The sequence below is a fragment of the Euprymna scolopes genome, chromosome 46 (assembly GCF_053919585.1).
Source record: "Euprymna scolopes isolate OS-2025 chromosome 46, ASM5391958v1, whole genome shotgun sequence".
NCBI lineage: Eukaryota > Metazoa > Mollusca > Cephalopoda > Sepiida > Sepiolidae > Euprymna > Euprymna scolopes.
The window spans coordinates 55,793,625-55,811,854 of NC_136527.1; the positions used below are offsets into that span (position 1 = coordinate 55,793,625).

General features: G+C 33.1%; 1 long non-coding RNA gene across 1 annotated transcript in view; it reads left to right on the forward strand.

Moving 5' to 3' along the window:
- The first annotated feature begins 2,958 nt into the window (after positions 1 to 2,958).
- Positions 2,959 to 18,230, forward strand: part of LOC145271194 (uncharacterized) — a 154,514-nt gene continuing 139,242 nt past the window's right edge. Inside the window, exon 1 of the long non-coding RNA XR_013865748.1 lies at positions 2,959 to 3,073. This is a non-coding gene — a long non-coding RNA (uncharacterized LOC145271194). The remainder of the gene's footprint in view (positions 3,074 to 18,230) is intronic.

Consider the following 18,230-nt stretch of genomic DNA (forward strand, 5'->3'; position numbering starts at 1 on the left):
CTGTATCAGAAAACACGCTATGTGATATACGTATATCTGTACGTGATGTTGCGAAGCTAATCAAAAACCTTGATTCGAGTAAAGCAACTGGCCCTGATGGTATTCCAATTATAGTACTCAAAAAACTTCAACCTGAACTAGCGCCCATACTTACAAAACTGTTTAAACGTTGTCTTAAGGAGAATAGTTTCCCATCTCCCTGGAAAATCTCATCAGTATGCCCTGTATTTAAGAATTCAGGTGATCGCTCATCCCCCTCTCAGTACAGGCCAATAAGTCTCCTGTGCGTCATGAGTAAGTTGCTAGAATCTGTGTTAAATACAGAAGTAATCAAACATCTCAACAAAAATAACCTTCTTAGTGACACTCAATATGGTTTCCGTTCTGCTAGATCTACAGCAGATGTCCTTACAGTTATATCGCATAGGATTAGCAAATCTCTCGACGGTGGCAATCTTTCTAGGGCAATTGCTCTTGACATATCTAAAGCCTTTGATAGGGTATGGCATAAAGGTTTACTTCATAAGATCGCTAGCTATGGTATAGCTGGAAAAGTCTTCTCAATTATTAAATCATTTCTTTCTGATAGGTTCATAAGAGTAGTAGTTGAGGGGCAAAAATCAGAAGCTCACAGTATTAATGCCGGTGTCACTCAGGGATCAATCCTGGGCCCAACTCTTTTCCTGATCTACATTAATGATCTTCCAAATCATATCCTTACATCATTTGTAGACATTTATGCTGACGACACTACCATTTATGGTAGCACATCTAAGACAGTAAACGAGCAAGTTCTCTCCAATTCTCTCTCCTCTGATCTTGAGCATGTAGTACAATGGGGAAAGGAGTGGCTGGTTACTTTTAATGCATCTAAAACCAAGCTTCTCTCTTTACATCATCAACATTCTAATCCACATTTGTCATCAATTGAAATGAATGGCTCTCGTCTTCAGGAGGCCTCAAGTTTTGACAAGCTTCTGGGCTTGACCATTACTCCTGATCTTAAATGGAACACGTATATCAAATCTGTTGCCAAGGCCGCTGGAAAAATGGTGGGATCTTTCTATCGATCCAGTAGATATCTCACTGTTGATGCTATTCTCTATCTATATAAGAGCCAGGTACGTCCAAGGATGGAATACTGTTGCCACATCTGGGCAGGAGCTGCTAGAAAGGACTTGTCCTGCCTTGATAGAGTTCAAAATAGACTTCGTAGCCTCGTAGGAGATGTCCTTTTCTCCTCCTTGCAATCTCTATCTCACAGAAGAGATGTTGCGAGTTTGTCTCTAATGTATCGTTATTTTCATGGAAAGTGTTCAACTGAGCTTCAATCTATGGTCCCCCCTCGCCAAACTTTCACAAGAAACACTCGTCTAGCTGTAAACACTATCAATAATTTCCCCCACTCTTTATCTGTGCCTAAACCTAAACGTAGATTCCATGAACAAAGCTTCTTTCTTAGAACTGCACGCCTGTGGAATTGTCTTCCGTTTTCCTGCTTTCCGGCTGACTACAATATGGTTGTGTTCAAGTCTAAAGTAAATAAGTTCTTGATGAGCCGTTCCATATAAGTTATTAAATTTACCAAATTTTCATTACTAATGATTACTATATTGACCAATTTCTACTGTACACTCTTTAACCCTTATCCTTGAGTGGCCTCTGGGCCTTGATAATGTGGTGATGCCTTTGTAAAAAAAAAAAATCGATTAAAAAATATAAGCTTTCAAAACTACGTTCACCAATCAGTTTCCCCCATTAAATTGTAGGTGCAAGTCTATAAATGGGCCACTAGTAATCTTTTTTACTATAAAAATCTGAAAAAAATCTTTATAATGTACGTACTTGTCACTGCATGAAAATGTCATACTCCAAAAATCACGTAAATCGATCAATAGTTTCTTTTTTATTTAAGAAAATCAAATATTATGAGAAATTTTATCGAAGAAAAACTTCGCACCATCTTGTTTTTACACTGCTAGCGACACCTATTGGGAATATGAGATCGGCAAGGGGGCAGACAATCGACTTTCCACACTATAGAAAAAAAAACTTGGAAAATGCATACATTTATAAGTTTTTGAGGATGTTGAAAACGCAAATAACGTTTAAACTTCCAGCAAACGAGTAGTTTCCAAGATATGAAGAATTTTACGTAAATTGAGCACCCACACGTATAAAACTTGAATTTACGCCGCTGAAATACACATTTGCCAATTTTTTGTTAGCGGAGCGACAACGTGTGTGCGCTCTCTATTTACGTAAAATTCTTCATATCTTGGAAACTACTCGTTTGCTGGAATTTTAAACGTTATTTTCGTTTTCAACATCCTCAAAAACTTATGTCTTAATTTTCCAAGTTTTTTTTTTTCTATAGTGTGAATCGATTTATGTGATTTTTGGAATATGACATTTTCATGCAGTGACAAGTACCTACATTATAAAGATTTTTTTCTTCAGATTTTTATAGTAAAAAAGATTACTAGTGGCCCATTTATAGACTTGCACCAAATTGTATGTGCAACGAATTAGAAAATTTAACACGATAAAAAAAAAAAAGGAAATCTATAAACAAATATGATAAACTATTGTTCACCAATATCTTCATTGTTAATGTGTTTGGTAAACTGCAGAAGCATCAGATTAACTTTAGGCTTAAATGTTTCAAACACAATAAAAAAAATAATAATCAGGAATCTAAAATAAATAAATAAATAAAAATACGAAAAGGCGGCTTAAAAACTATCAGTTTCCGCCATTAAATTGCACGTGCAACGAATTATAGAATTAATGAAGATAAAACTTGTAATCTGTTCTCTCTCATGTAAATATTAAAATGTTAAATAAAATAATACTAATTTTATCCGTGATATTCACCAAATAGATCGGCTCTATTTCGAAATTATTTCATTTTTTTTTTATTTTTCCTCTTCAATTTTGTTTTCTGCGAACTTGCTCTTCCGTTCGTCATCTTGAATGTTAACTTGAGCTTGTAAAGTCAATCACATTTGAAAAATCGTTTCCTTTATAAAAGCAGATAAAGTTAATCGAAAGCAGATTATAAAACAAAAACGTAAGTATTACTAAATGGCGCACGTATGTGTATTTTTTATTTTCACCTTTTTTCATTTAATATCGAATGGTTACTAATCTATCAGATTTTGTTTTCAATACTGACTTAAACATAAAAAAAGCGGCCAATACGTAATTATTTATGTTATCAGTTGTGGCCAATTCTTTATGCGTTGTCACGTACAGAATTGATAACATTTTTTTTTTGTTTTTTAATGTCTCTGTTTCTTTATTAAACATGAATTCATAAAAAAAAAAAAAAAAGGCCGCCTTGCTTGGTGGCCATAAAGTGTATACTAGGCACCGCCAAAACTGGGGGGGCAGATCAGTACTTTTTGACGGACCGTCTTTTTAAAAATCAACCAAAAATCAGGTAATTATCCGATCAATACGAAATTTTCAGCGATTATTAGGAGAAGAATGAGCTTTATAACAGTGTACTTATTTTTCATAAACGATATTTATATATATATTTTTTTTTGCTTACAAAACCCCCCCCTTGTTTTGAAGTGGGAACAAATATGCTTAAAATAATCATGTGAAACTGAACAAAACATATTGTGTTGTTGTAAGGGACAGAATTATAGATTAAAAAAAAAAAAATTGTTTGCATACCTTATTTTGACGTCTGAATATCAGAACTTCGATTGTGTTTAATTATCCCGCTTTTGAGTTTTGAAGTGTGAAATTCGGTGAATATGTTAAGTAAAATAATTAATTTAAGTTAAGCAAAACAAACAAATAATTTTTTTAAATATTTATACGAAAAAAGGCATTTTAAAATTTTTGATAAATAAATTAACAATTTTTTTTTAGCGAGCCGAATAATGCATGACCATTATTAAACAGGGCATGCTTTGAATAATCGATGCAAAAAAAAAAATCGATAAATATTGTGCCCTTTGTGTTAAAAATAGCATCATTTTTTTCGATCTCGTTTGAAAACGTTTGCCGCCTTTCGACTACGGTGGACCAAACGCGCTGAAATAATTTTTTTTTATTCTGCTTTAAATTGCCCCCCCCCATTTTGGGGAGCCTGGCCCCCACACACATACACATTAAAAACCAAACTCATACAAATGGTCACCCATCTGGTACTGGCCAGCCTCAGCTTAATAATACATTGAAATTTTCGTCACTGAAAAATAAGTTTTTTTGGCCTGTTTGGTCTTCCATAGTTATCTTATCATCAAAAGAAAACGTAAACAGAGTCGATCTGAATTCTACGTCAACGCGAAATATTTGGTTACCTATATGAATAAGTGGAATTATTTGAAATTCAGGTACTTATATTATAATATTTTTGCATATTTTCTTAGAAAATCATCCTAAATCTTAGACAATAAATAAATAAATTAATTATTTCAAAAACCCTTTTTTTAAATATTTAAGTCCGTTTTTTGTGCAAGACAAAAAATGTCAATTGTTAACTTTTTGGGAAAATTTAACATTTAAAATTGAATTAAAAATAGTAGAAAAAGTTTTACATTATTCTGTTTTCTATATGATAAAATTCAGGGTTTTATCTTTCTAGAAAAAAAAAGTTACTCAGAAATAATGGATTTTAATAAATGTAATTTAGTTTTAAAAAACAACAACAACTTGATTTTGCGGCCATTTTTGGCGGTGCCTAGTGTATACTCATTTTACATTAAATTTATAATGAAAAGTTATCCCCCACTTTTTGAAAAAGTAATTTTTTATGCCATGAAAACTATTTCTCTGTGCCACTTTTAAAGTATATATTCGTTTTCAGAACTTTTTTTTATTTACTTTTTTTTCTTGCAAGTCCAATATTTTGCTAATAAATAGCCTCTTCAGCGTAGGTAGTCCGGTCCAGGTTTTTTTTTCTTTTCCTTCATTTTGGTGTTATGATGGAGGCAATGCCTCGGAATAGAAGAAAGGAGAAATGTACGGCTGTTTCAGTGGGTCCACGTGTGTTATGATCCAGTTTCGAGCGGGAATTTAAAGTAAAAGATGGTCACACACTTTTTGAAGACATTTATGTTTGAATAAAATTTAAATGAGAAATTTGAAAACTTTGAAGTGTCGGATATCTATTTTCTATTTTGGTGGACATTAATTGTGATAGATGAAAAGGTTAGAGTTAATATTAATGGGGCTTTCATAAGTGGATGTTCTGAGTTTGTGTAGGGAACACTGTAACTGGCTAGGCTAGCATGTGTGTGTATTTCAAAGAGTTGGTAGTGTAACAAAAAAATAAAGGAAAGAAAAGTTAAAATGCCAATGAAACAGGGAAATGAGTTAGTAGTATGCTGTCAGTACCAAGGACTGGAAAGGAAGAGAGGATTACCAATGTGTAATCGTTTTATGAATGTTGTCACGTGCTAAGCTTGCTTGAGAAAAGGCCTTTTAATGTGTAAGCTAGAAGGGAAGTTGATTGCTAGTAACAATCAGCACAGCTTATAAACCAAAAATTCAAAATTTCAAACCGTCAGGTGTCGGTGCTGCTGCTATAGAAATAATGGTTTCCACCTAGACTTGATATGCTGGTTTTGGTTATGGCTCAGTAATAAAGCAACTGCCACAGTCACTGGGATCTTGGTTTCGAATTTCACTGATCATTTATAGAGATGAGAGTATGTAATGTGGCTCTTACACTCGAACAGTGTTATTACATTTCAAAACCTCAGACCCGCACATTGTCTGGTACCATCGCAGGAACCAAAAAAAAAGGAAGGACATTCAAATATGACTCCGCATTTTATAAGTGGATACAAACGAATTTATTCCACTAATTTCCAACAACACACTTTACTGTGTTTCAAAATATCACTTTGGTGTCGAACATGTTTCTCAGAAATGCCCTTTCATGCATGTCTTTTTCATCACCTTCCTTTCCATTTTTTTTCGACCATGCAGATGAGTCACTTTTCTCATTTAAGATTATTGCTGCTTATATTTTCACTAGTGAGCTATCCTACAGCTGCTGCTGATTTTCTCACCATATTCCATGCAGGTTGTATTACAAGAACATTTGTTTGTGAATAGTTGAATTATATATGTGGCATTTAAATGAAATTTGGGTATATGTATTTCTTGTTTCTTTCATAATTTATTTCAGCTGCTAAGACCCTTCTGAAAAGTTGTTTAATCCAGGGATTTTGAAAGTTGTTTAAAAAAAACTGAGATTATTTCAGTTTTTTCAATAAGTGAGATTAATTGGTGTTGGATTGTAAGTTTCATTGTTAATTTTTGATATTTATTACTATTACTGTTACTCCATCTTTGCTATTGTTATGGACTTATATTTTTCTTTTGGTTATGACTGAATGTAACCTTGTGTCCATTGTTATTTCTATGAACTTTTATTTTTCTGTCAGCTATGAGTACTCATAGCCAACAGAAAAATAAAAGAACCTGTGTATCTTTTAGATCCCTAGCCATTTATTTGTTATGAAATTTGGATATGTCTTAAGTGTTATCTATGATAATCATCTGGGAGGATGTAAGCAAATAAACTTTTTATCCCCTTCCTCATCTTGAGGTCAAATAAAATAAACTCTTAGTTAATGTCACAAGGAAGAGACGTGCTTGTTAATTCTATTTGGATATAATGCTTCTTACTTTCATCGGTCACTAAAACGAAATCATTTCTCAGAGTAACATATTTGCTGACATATGTGAAAGATTTCAACTGCAAAATCATCAAAATGGTTTTCCCTCCAGAAATTTTCCCTCAAATCATATGAGAAATTCCTTCTCTTCCTACTCTCTAGTTCTCTTTGGATATAAGCCACCTTATTTCCATCCTTCCCTCTTTCCACAGCCAACTTTATGCCTACGTAGGTAAAAGAACATAAGATAGAAGAGAAAATTAATAAAAAATGCAAATTGAACAATTTTCCTGACTATGCAGTTGGTCAATCATCTTGCAATCGTGTTACTAACTGAACGTTCTGGAACCTTCATGATTGGTCTTAGTGGTAAGATTATGGTTGGAGTCTAAGGGTGTATGAAACGTGCTATGTGATCACTGTTTAAAGGAGCCAATATTCTATGGGATATGTTGTTGATATTCTTAACCAACTCAATAGAACTCAGATTAGCTAATATGAATGAGCAAGGCTTGATTGTTTGTTCTTGCAGGTTTTAGTGCCAGTATATTCAGAAACAGTTGACTGTAAAGGTGTGATCACTGTTAAAAGGAGCCAATATTCTATGGGATATTCTTAAACAACTCAATAATGTACATTTAAAATTAAATTTCATGCATATATTTTTTTAGCTCTTTCTTTTTGCATTTTCTTTTTCTTTACTTTTTTATTTGCATAAACATAACCATATTCATCTACATCAACATAACCATATTCATCTACATAAACATAACCATATTCATCTACATCAACATAACCATATTCATCTACATAAACATAACCATATTCATCTACATCAACATAACCATATTCATCTACATCAAAATAACCATATTCATCTACATCAAAATAACCATATTCATTTACATCAAAATAACCATATTCATCTACATCAACATAACCATATTCATCATCATCAAAATAACAATATTCATCTACATCAACATAACAATATTCATCTACATCAAAATAACCATATTCATCTACATCAACATAACCATATTCATTTTTATCAACATAACCATATTCATCTACATCAAAATAACTATATTCATCTACATCAACATAACCATATTCATTTTTATCAACATAACCATATTCATCTACATCAAAATAACTATATTCATCTACATCAACATAACCATATTCATCTCCATAAACATAACCATATTCATTTACATCAACATGACCATATTCATCTACATCAACATAACCATATTCATCTACATCACCATAACAATATTCATCTACATAAACATAACAATATTCATCTACATCAACATAACCATATTCATCTACATAAACATAACCATATTCATTTACATCAACATAACCATATTCATTTACATCAACATAACCATATTCATCTACATCACCATAACCATATTCATCTACATCACCATAACCATATTCATCTACATCAAAATAACAATATTCATCTACATCAAAATAACCATATTCATTTACATCACCATAACCATATTCATCTACATCAAAATAACCATATTCATCTACATTAAAATAACAATATTCATCTACATCAACATAACCATATTCATCTACATTAAAATAACCATATTCATTTACATCAACATAACCATATTCATCTACATCAAAATAACCATATTCATCTACATCAAAATAACCATATTCATCTACATCAAAATAACCATATTCATCTACATCAACATAACCATATTCATTTACATCAACATAACCATATTCATCTACATCAACATAACCATATTCATCTACATCAACATAACCATATTCATTTACATCAACATAACCATATTCATCTACATAAACATAACCATATTCATTTACATCAAAATAACCATATTCATCTACATCAACATAACCATATTCATTTACATCAACATAACCATATTCATCTACATCAAAATAACCATATTCATCTACATCAACATAACCATATTCATTTGCATCAACATAAAAATATACAATTTGTTTTGTTTCCAAGAATATTTTTTTTTGTTTTGTTAAATGTCTTAATACGGGGAGCACCCAATGAATAGCCCTTGATCTTTTTCATGTAAATATCTTGATGAATTGTGGAAACCATCTGATGGTAACCGCATGGTAATTTAAAATTAGCATTATTAAATGACTGTTTGTGTTAATAAAAATTAATTTCTTTTGTTTTTCTCATAATCGGAGGAAGATAAATAAAGTTTTTGTGTATGTACATGCATGACTATATGCGATATGGGTACGCAGGTATCTGTGTATGTGTATTTGTCTATATATGTAAGTGTATACCTGTGTGTATATAAATATCTATATATCTATGTCTCTCAAGTATGCATGTATTCTGCATATATATATATATATATATATATATATATATTTATATATATGTGTGTGTATGTGTGTGTGTATGCCTGTGTGTAAATGTATGTTTTATCAAAAGGTGTATCCGATTGGGATCTACAGGTTTTAAGGTTCACAACTGACAGTTTTATTATTATTATTATTATTATTGTTATTATTATTATTATTATTATTATTATTTTTATTATTATTATAATAGAGGTAGTATATAACATGCAGGTGTGTATGGCTATTTATATTAAGTATGTGTGTAGATATAATGGTGTCTATGGGTATTTTTGTAGATTATATGGGTGTGGGTTTACGTTTATTGTAAATATGTATATAACTATATATGCATTATGTATATATGTGTGTCTATGTTTATATATATGTATATATATGTACGCGGGGGTAATAGAGTATATATATTTTTACATGTATCTATGTATATTTGTGTGTGCAGAAGTCAGTAGTTTTCTTGATTTTATATTTATATTTATTTTATTTTATTTTTTTATATTTCTGTACATATGTGTACGTGAAATATACCAACTATATATATATATATATATATATATATATATATATATATATATATATATATATGTATATATATATGTTTTACTTCTAGAATAAATTGACAATGCCGGCTTAACTACACTATGTGATCATCAGAAGTATCTATGCTCATTGACCACCGACCAGGCGAGACAGAATGTCTGATCCTTCAAGTATGTTATAACGCAAAACCCAAAGACGAGATAGATAAAAAAGAATATAAAAGTGAAGAGAAAATAAGAGGTTAAAATATGGAAAGATAAAAGCTTGAGAGAAATGGATCGTTCAAAGACCTTTCTTATCCTCCCCCACAATATCCCCACCCATATTAAGTGACAAGATTTTTAATTTTGTAAACGGTAGTAAAATATAATGTAAACACTATATATATATATATATATATATATATATATATATATATATGTGTGTGTGTGTGTGTGTGTGTAGTAAAATATAGTGTAAACACTGTATATATATAGATATATGCGTGTATAGTAAAAATAGTGATGACATTTAGAAACAAAATAGTTCCTAAAATGTATACTAGGATTATCTGCAAGAACCCATGGTGCTATGGTTGGAGTACTTGGTAAAAATCTGTAGTAAGTTAAATACTCGTGAATGTTGAAGTTTCAATCCTCAGTGATATGGAAAATAATATTTCAAATGACAGGATTTTTACGCAGACATTGCAAATGCTACGAGATGAGAACAGTATTCTGAAGAATGAAATAATATGAGTAATCAATTTTCTAATTTGTAAAATGAAGAAATGTGAAAATTTTAGTTTAATATTTGACAATAGATACAAGTTTTGTTAACTAAACAATATTGCATAAAAACTATGCTCATTTTATTTTTAATTTGATTAATAATAAATGTTGTAGATATTTTTTAATTAAAATAAACATAAAACATTCAATTTTACCACATGAATTTTATTTTTTCAAATTTATTGTATATTTGCAGAATTTGCAAAATTGAAAAGATATTCATTAATGGATGAGAAGGACCTTTCTTCATTGGTAATTGAAAAAGTTTGAAAATAATTGTAAATTTCTTCAAATAAATGATCTAAAGTTGAAACTATTCAGCTTATTATCATATACTCAGTTCAATATACTTTTTGTGGAATAAGATGCAATCAAACATGGGAGACAAACCACATTCTTGTGAAGTATGTGGATCTTCTTTTGCGTGGAAATCAGGCTTGTTTAGTCATATGAAAACACACACGGGGGACAAACAACATTCATGTGACGTATGTGCTTTTTCTTTTGCATGGAAGTCAAATTTGTTGAATCATATGAAAACACATACGGGAGAGAAACCACATTCATGTGAAGTATGTGGTTCTTCTTTTGCAAGGAAATCAACTTTGTTGAATCATATGAAAACACATACGGGAGAGAAACCACATTCATGTGAAGTATGTGGTTCTTCTTTTGCACATAAGTCAAGTATGTTGAATCATATGAAAATACATACGGGAGATAAACCACATTCTTGTGAAGTATGTGGTTCTGCTTTTGCACGGGAGTACTATTTGTGGCGTCATATGAAAACACACACTGGTGACAAACCACATCCATGTGAAGTATGTGGTACTTCTTTTGCAGAGAAGTCAACTTTGTTTAATCATATGAAAACACATACGGGAGAGAAACCACATTCTTGTGAAGTATGTAGTTCGTCCTTTATACAGAAGTCAAATTTGTTGTATCATATGAAAATACATACGGGAGAGAAACCTCATTCTTGTGAAGTATGTGGTTCTTCTTTTGCATCGAAATCATATTTGTATATTCATATGAAGACACACGCTGAAGATAAACCACATTCTTGTGAAGTATGTGGTTCTACTTTTGCACGGAAGTCAACTTTGTTGAGTCATATGAAAACACATACGGGAAACAAACCACATTCTTGTGAAGTATGTGGTTTTTCCTTTACATGGAAGTCAAATTTGTTGACTCATATGAAAACACATACGGGAGAGAAACCATATTCTTGTGAAGTATGTGGCTCCTCTTTTGCACAGAAGTCAAATTTGTTGAGTCATATGAAAACACATTCAGGAGACAAACCATATTCTTGTGATGTATGTGGTACTTTTTTTAAATGGAAGTCAAGTTTGTTGAGTCATACGAAAAAACATATGGGGTAGAAACCACATTATTGGGTTCTTTTTTTTACCCGAGTCAAATTTATTGAGTCATATGAAACACAAGAGACAAAAGCTGGATATCCCATGTTGTAGCCAATCTGAGCAACGTGTTCCAGAAAGATCAGTTGGAAATAAGTCATACATTGTTTACTTTATTTACGAAATTCCTACAGCTACGTACCTAGAAAATGGGGTTACCAGGCCTGGCATAGTGAGATGGATCAAGAAGGAGAATGTGGCAACCCTAGTTAAAGTAAGACTTCCTAATGATGCTGGCCTAAACCGAGCACAGAGGAAAAATAACAAAATACCAAGGACTTATATACGACATGAAAAGAACCTGGAATCTTAAGAATATATGCATTATCTCAGTCATCATAGGAGCAACCGGGCTAATGAAAAGAATTTCAAAAACACTCTGACAAATATACTCGATTAATCAAGTGCAAAAGCAATACAAACAAAAATAAAAAAATCTCGGTATGATTAACTAAACTAATAGAGAATGTTTGGCATCTGGTAAAATTCCCCATCCCCAGGGGGAAAAAATGATAAGAAAATTAAAGCAAAAGAAAAAACCCAGATTCGTGTAAAGTATGTGGTTCCTTTGGACAGAAGCCAGATTTATTGCGTCATATGCTAACACATATGGGAAACTATCCGATGATCTTCATAAATCCATAAATTAAAATTGTATACCAGCATCATAAAGCATATTGTATAGGGAGGAAGGTGAGGTGGATTTGATATTAAAACAGTTATATAGTATTGAACAGTCGATAGGTATTTTCTGATAACAGGATCAGCTAAATCGTATAAATCGTATGTATGTTGTTTAATCGATTAGATATTGACGTATAAACAGAGTCATGTTGTATCAGAGTCATCACACGGGTATATCTTACAGTTCATATATAAGAAGAAGAAAATATGCTTCATACCTTCTTTCTTCAAGATTTCTATCGATGAAACATGAAAATGACCAAACAATTGAGACATCTCTTCTTCCTTCGTTTGTGAAACCACAGAAAAACACTCTATTTTATAATATAAATTTATTTCTGTTGTCTCAAATGGTCTTCACAAAGAGTCTACTTATTTGTCTACATGCTTGTTCTTGGAGTATTCTTTTCACCTGCATAAAAAGACTCTAACTCCCCGACCCTTCAACTGACTAAAACTCCTGACCTTCCTACCTCAGTTCTGTTACGTTATGATTAAAAAGCACACATATTCTTTACATGACCTTGTCACATACGCCTGTTCAAGGTTATTTTTATATTTAACCTAGCTTATTTATATAAACATCTTCAGCTAAAATCCATTGCTACGCCTTCTTTTTTTTTACACAGTGATCACCACTTATCAAGGCCCGGAAGCCACTCAGGGATAAGGGTTTTTGCAAGTACATTACGTTAGTGTGGAGATTTGATGAAGTGCTAACTTAAGGGGGCGGTTCCTTAGGAATTTGTTAACATTGGACTTGAACACATCCAAGTTGTAGTCCGGTGGGAAGCAGGCAGACGGAACAGAGTTCCACAGGCGTGCAGTTCTAAAAAGAAGGTTTGTTCATAGAATCCACATTTTGATTTAGGCACAGATAAAGAGTGGGGGAAATTTTTCACAGTGGATTCGGCTAGACGGGTGTTTTTCGTGAAAGATTGGCGAGGGGGGACCAGAGATTGGACTTCAGACGAGCACCTGCCATGGAAATAACGATAAAACAAGGATAGGCTCGTAACGTCTCTTCTGTGGGAGAGAGGTTGCAGGGTAGAGAAAAGGGCATCCCCCACTAAGCCACAAAGTCTATTTTGTACTCTGTCAAGGCAGGATAGGCTGTTTTTTGCAGCTCCTGCCCAAATATGGCAACAGTATTCCATCCTTGGACGTACTTGGCTTTTATATAGATAGAGAATTGCATCAGTAGTGAGATATCTTTTGGAGCGGTAGAAGGAGCCCACCATCTTTCCAGCGACCTTGGCAACAGACTTGATGTACGTGTTCCATTTCAGATCAGGAGTAAAGGTCAAACCCAGAAGCTTGTCAAAACACGGGGCCTCTCACAGACGAGAGCCATCCATCCCAACTGATGCCAGATGGGGATCAGAGCGTTGATGATGTAAGGGTAGGAGTTTGGTTTTAGATGCATTAAAGGTAACCAGCCACATATTCCCCCACTGAACCACGCGCTCGAGATCAGATGAGTGAGAATCAGAGAGAACTTTGTCATTTACAACCTTTGATGTGTTGCCGTAGATGATCGTGTCATCAGCATAGATGTCAACGAATGATTTAAGTATGTGTTTAGGGAGGTTATTGGTGTAGATCAGGAAGAGAGTTGGGCCTAGAATTGACCCCTCAGGGACTCCAGCATTTATATTGCAGGCCTCCGATTTTGTCCATCTACCACTACTCTTATGAGCATATTGGAGAGAAATGACTTAATGATTGAGAAAACATTTCCAGTTATACCGTAGGTGGAAATCTTGTGAAGTAGACCCTTATGCCATACCTTGTCGAAGGCCTTAGATATGTCAAGAGCAATTGCCCTAGAAAGGAAGCCTTTGTCAAGAGATTCACTAATCCTCTCGGATATAACCGTCAGCAGATCTGCGGTAGATCTTGCAGAGCGGAAACCATATTGTGTGTCACTAAGAAGGTTATTCCTGCTGAGGTGGTTGACTATTTCTCTATTTAATATGGATTCCAGCAACTTACTCATAACACACAGGCGACTTATTGGTCTGTACCGAGAGGGAGATGACTTATCACCTGAATTCTTAAATACAGGGAAAACTGAGGTCTTCCAGGGAGTCAGAAAGCACTTCTTAAGGCAGCGCTTAAACAGTTTTGTAAGTATGGGAGTAAGTTCTGGTTGAAGCTTTTTAAACACTATAATTGTGATGCCATCAGGACCAGTTGCTTTACTGGAATCTAGGTTCTTGATTAGCTTGGTCACCTCATGCACGGATATTTGTATGTTACCTAGCTTGTTCTGTGTTATAGGAGGAAATATGGGGAGTTGATGGCCTTCGTCGCATAGGGTAGAATTAGCTGCAAAGTTCTTTGCAAATAGTTTGGCCTTGTCTGACGCTGATGAGATAACCTCTGGTCCATTGATAATGGTTGGTATAGAACGCACACTTCTGTTCAGGATCCTATTTGTTATTTGCCAAAACTGGTGGGAACCAAGCCGCTGATCAGCTACCTTGGATTTAACAGACTAGGCATATAGCTCTCTTGCATTTTTTATTACTCTTTTACAGTGGTTGCTGGCAGTCCTGAAAGCAGCTTTAGTCTCAGTGCATCTATTACGTTGGTAGCTATGGAAAAAATGATTTCTGTGCGCAATAGCAGCAGCACATTCTGGGGAGAACCATGGCTGGATGTTAGGTTTTTGTTGGAATTTTTTAGATGGTATGAATTGGTCTATGCCAACAATTAACCATTCGGTCAGATCTGATACTATAGAGGACACATCCTTTTTAAACATGGAGTGCAGAGGTAAATCAGATATGAATGTACGGAAGCTATCCCAGTCAGCCATAGAGTATCGGTATACAGTATGGTGGAGGGGTACGTCTGGGGGCTTCTTACATTTCGTTTTTATCTTAACTGATACGACGGAGTGGTCGGAGGATCCTAGAGGAGAATGAACGGAACATGAACATAGCTCAGGGGAAGTTGAGAGAAAAAGGTCTAGGAGGCTTGCATTATTCTATAAACAATAAATTATTCATAATATAACTTATTTTAAGATTATCATTGAATAGACAGACAGATAGATCGATAAGTAAGACAAACAACCAAAACGAGTCTTTAAAAATACTCCAGAACTTCCATAACAGAAAATTGGACAAATGAGCCAAACAATAGCATGACAACTATTTTCTGGAGTTATTCACTAAGGACTTTATAAACAAGGAAGGTTTTATAGACTGGCTTAAAAGAGGGCAGTGCCACTAATATCAGGGCAGACATAGGAATTTTAAAAACTACATAGTAAATATACCTCGTGAACCAAGTACAATAGAGATTTGCATAAATTTGTTGTGTCATATGCTAAATTATACTGAATACAAAAGAAATTGAATAGAACATACACATATCTATGCATCTCTCATAGAGTTCGAGTGTGAGACCCAGGTAAGGAGCCCTTTGATTTCTGAATACTTCGACTTATCAGGTTAATTCGATAATTAGTTTTTAATACTTCCAAAATTTGACATTCTGATATCAAAACATGCAAATCCAAAACTTATATTTTGTTTTCAAAACGTCCAAATCCACAATACACCCTATTGTCAAACCTATTAACTCCACATCTCAGTTAAATGCTTAGAAAACGGAGCTATAAAAGCTGACATAATAAAAGGAGACAAGATTTAGAAAGAATCAACATTAGAAGAGAAAAATATAACGAAATACCAGGATTTTATGTACGGCATAGAAAAAAACTATAATCTTTAGAAAATCTGTATTCCAGTAATTATAGGAGGAACCTAAATCAGACAAAAACATTTTAAACACTACCTCGGAAATATACCTGGTGAACCAAGTGCAAGAGAGATTCAAAGAATTCCTCAACAAGAGACAGAAATTTTAAATTATTTGTCGGTTGAAATATATGAGATGAAGTTTGGATGCGCCATACCCCTTAAATAAAATAATTGAATAAAAAAACAAACCTCATTCCTGTGAAGTATGCGATTCTTAGCATAGAAGCAACATTTGTCTAACTACCAAATCCAAAACTTTACGCTTTGTTTTCAAAATGTTCAAATCCACAACTCGACACTCTTGTCAAAACTTCTAACTATAAAACTTAACTTGAACTTAAATCAGACAAAGGAATTGTTAAAAACTACCTGGCAAATATACCTGTGAACCAAGAGACATTTGCATAGAACATTTATTGTATCATATGCAAAAATATACTGAATACAAAAGAACTTTAATAGAACATACAAATATCTATGTATCTCATATAGAGTTCAAGGGTGAGCCACAGTTAGGGAGCCCTTTGATTTCTGAGTACTTTGACGTATCAGATTAATTCGACATTTTTAAAACTTACAATTAAAAATTTTTAACATTCTCTTATCAAAACTTGTAACTCCAAAACTTTACACTTTGTTTTTAAAACGTCCAAATACACAAGACACCCTCATGTCAAACCTATTAACTCCATAACTCGACATTCTGCTATCAAAACTATTAATTCCACATCGCGACATTCTGTTGTGAAAACATTCAACTCCAAAACTCAACACTTTTCAAGTTTACTTGCACATGCCTACATACGTAGCACATTTTCTTTTAACTCGTCCTCTATCCAGTATGCGTCTTTTTTTATTCACCTGTTTCGAACACACGGTTGTACTCTTTTGAGATTTTGTGAATGTCTGGCATCTGGTAGTATGTTCCATTGACAAATGATAAAATTTTGAAAAATTAAAAACCATATTTTGGTATTCTTGTTATATGTGTGTTGGTATTCTTGTTATATGTGTGTGTGTGTTGATATTCTTGTTATATGTATGTGTTGGTATTCTTGTTATATGTGTGTCTGTTGGTATTCTTGTTATATGTGTGTGTTGGTATTATTGCAATATGTGTGTGTGTTGATATTCTTCTTACATGTGTGTGTGTTGGTATTCTTGTTATATGTGTGTGTTGATATTCTTGTTATATGTGTGTGTGTGTTGGTATTCTTGTTATATGTGCGTGTGTTGGTATTCTTGTTATATGTGTGTGTTGGTATTCTTGTTATATGTGTGTGTGTTGGTATTATTGCAATATGTGTGTGTTAGTATTATTGCAATATGTGTGTGTGTTGATATTCTTGTTATATGTGTGTGTTGATATTCTTGTTATATGTGTGTGTGTGTGTTGGTATTCTTGTTATATGTGTGTGTTGGTATTATTGCAATATGTGTGTGTGTTGATATTCTTGTTATATGTGTGTGTTGATATTCTTGTTATATGTGTGTGTTGATATTCTTGTTATATGTGTGTGTTGATATTCTTGTTATATGTGTGTGTTGGTATTATTGTTATATGTGTGTGTTGATATTATTGTTATATGTGTGTGTTAGTATTATTGTTATATGTGTGTTGGTATTATTGTTATATGTGTGTGTTGATATTCTTGTTATATGTGTGTGTTGGTATTCTTGTTATATGTGTGTGTTGGTATTCTTGTTATATGTGTGTGTGTTGGTATTCTTGTTATATGTGTGTGTGTTGGTATTCTTGTTATATGTGTGTGTTGGTATTATTGTTATATGTGTGTGTTAGTATTATTGTTATATGTGTGTGTTGATATTCTTGTTATATGTGTGTGTTGGTATTCTTGTTATATGTGTGTGTGTTGGTATTCTTGTTATATGTGTGTGTGTTGGTATTCTTGTTATATGTGTGTGTGTTGGTATTATTGTTATATGTGTGTGTTGGTATTATTGTTATATGTGTGTGTT